The sequence below is a fragment of the Otolemur garnettii genome, unplaced genomic scaffold, assembly GCF_000181295.1.
Source record: "Otolemur garnettii isolate 467f Iridium unplaced genomic scaffold, OtoGar3 scaffold00010, whole genome shotgun sequence".
Lineage (NCBI taxonomy): Eukaryota > Metazoa > Chordata > Mammalia > Primates > Galagidae > Otolemur > Otolemur garnettii.
Genome location: NW_003852405.1, coordinates 28,988,088 through 28,990,593, shown reverse-complemented (window position 1 = coordinate 28,990,593; position 2,506 = coordinate 28,988,088). Strand labels below are relative to the sequence as shown.

General features: G+C 45.4%; 1 protein-coding gene across 1 annotated transcript in view; it reads left to right on the top strand.

Moving 5' to 3' along the window:
- Positions 1-2,506, top strand: part of AK5 (adenylate kinase 5) — a 227,219-nt gene that overhangs the window by 223,678 nt on the left and 1,035 nt on the right. The window lies entirely within an intron of this gene.

Here is a 2,506-nt window from a genome sequence, read left to right as displayed (position 1 = left end):
ATTTCTTCCTTTAATCTTTTCTTTATCTTTGGGTAAAGAAAAAAGTCCCTGGGGGCCAGATCAGGTTGAGTACGGAGTTATTTGTTTACTGGCTAAAAACTTCCTCACAGACAGTGCTGTGTGAGCTGGTGCATTGTCATGGTGCAAGAGCCAGGAGGTGTTGGCTGAGATTTTCAGTTAACGTTTTCCTATTTCTCTATCAATGTTTACTTGATCTACTGTGTTTCTCACAGTCAGCCTATGATTTTGATGCACAGTTTAATGATTTTTTTTGCAATGTTTTCATCAGTTCCACTTGTTACTGGCTGCCCTGACCTCTGTTCATCAGTGAAATTTCCTCTCTCCTCAGAAAACATTTAATCCATCTGTACACTACCCTTTCCTCCATGACATTATTCCCATAAACTTGGACTAACATTTTCCTGATTTCACTTCCACTCTTGCCAAGTTTAAAAAGAAATTTACAGATGTCTGTTCACTGCTCTAATTCAAGCTCCTGAATAAGGGAAGTCCCTAAGGGTTGCAAAACTGAAACTCATTTGCAGAGATTTAGGGAGGTAGACAGGAGAGAAGAAATCATGTGTTTCTCAAAGTGTGTCCAAGCCTATAGCAAAGTCATCTGAAGAATTTTTTATAGTAAATATACAGATTAAAGATCCAGCCCAAACCCACCAAATGAGACCCTCTGCAGGTGAGGCCCGAAAGCTGCATTTTGGCGAGCTCTCCCACTCTCGAGTCTTACGTGGCTTTCAGGCCTCTATTTTTTTTCCTTGTTTGCTAGCCTCCCTCCATGTGGCTTCAAACCCCCAGTTCATGCCTCCTCCTCCACACACTGCCTTAATCCTTTCCCCCAGCTCATGAACAATTTAGCCTCTGTGATGACAGGCTGCTTTGGGAGTTATCCCTTCCCCAGAACTTTGTAGTGGCCCAAAGCTTACCAGAGTCCACTCCATGACCATGTATTATGGCTGACATTTGGGCAGATGCTCTGGTGCTCTTTACATGGTAATGCCTCATACCAACATTTCCAGAGTAACCTGGGTAACGTACCCCAGCCTCCTGGTGCTTCACTACTTACTTACCTTCTGTAGCTGTTACATGTATTGTGGAACCAACCTCAGCTGGTGTGATGTTAGAGAGGGGCAGGGGTAATGTCTTCATGGCCACAGAACCAGCTCCCCTCCCACTTCCTCTGGTGCTGGCTTCTCGTGCTGGCGTACAGGGATCTCCCGGTGGACTCTCCCCTTGGTGTGCTTGAATGCTGGTCCTGGCTTTTCCCTTCTTCCCTACACTCCTCTCCTTCACCCCCCAGTTTCTGTCCTGTTCCCACCCAGCTCCAAATGCTCCTAGAACACTCAAAAGTCTCATTTGAAGTATCTCCGGTCTTTCTATGACCCCTAGCAATACTTTAAACAGGCATTTAGTTGTTGTCATTGTTTCAAATCGACTTGTAGAGCAGGTTTAGATCTACAAAGTTACGCAATCACCCAAGAAGGTTACCACACTACCGCTACCACGTATCATCACTGCTGAATCTCACTACAGTCACCTTGAAAGTGCTCCCTGTGGGAAGCTCTGCACTGATGCCAGCGCCTAGTCCAAGTTCAAAGCAACTTGGGAACTCTTTTCCTGGAATGGCCATCAGAGCAGTTGTCACACGCAGTCTGACAATTAAGTTCAGGAGCTCATCCTAGAAAAAGTGCTTTGAATGGTGGCTAGGCGCTGGCATTGGTGCCTCCCAAGGGGAGTACTTTGAAGGTGAGCATAGTGATATTCAGCAATGAGGCCTGTAGCACTTTTTCTAGGATGAGTTCTCAGACTCAACCATCTGACCTCATCTGCTCAGAGAAATTGAGCGTAGAGGGTCCCCAGTACTCTGACCCCACAAACTACAACCTCCCCAACTATCAAATCCCTCATAGGAGAGACCCAATTGTTACAGCAGATGAACCTACATCAATACCCCATTATCATCCCAGGCCCATGCTTTACACTAGGGCTCACGCACGGTGTTATGTTCTGGGAGTCGGGACCCTTATATAAGGACACTTAGCATTATTGTATCACACAAGACAGTTTCACTGCCCTAAAACAGCCTTCACACTTTGCCTGTTCACCCCTCCACCTCCCAACTCCTGATCACCAGTGATCTTTTCACTGTCTCCATAGTTTTGACTTTTATAGAATGCCGTGTAGTGGGAACCATAGAATGTGTGTATCCTTCTCAGAGTGGCTTCTGTCACTACTATGCATTTAAGTTTCCCTCTGTCTTCATGGCTTGATCCTCATTTCGTGGCAGCACTGAATACTATTCTATTGTTTCAACGTACCACAGTGCATTCATTGAAATGCTGAAAGACATCCTGGTTGTCAATGTTGCGTAAAGCTGCTACGATCACTGTGTGTGGGTTTGTGAGTAGACATTACGTTTTCAACTCCTTTGGGTACAAACCAAGGAGCAACTTGCTGAAGTTTGGTAACAGTGTGGTTTAAGAAACTGCAATGC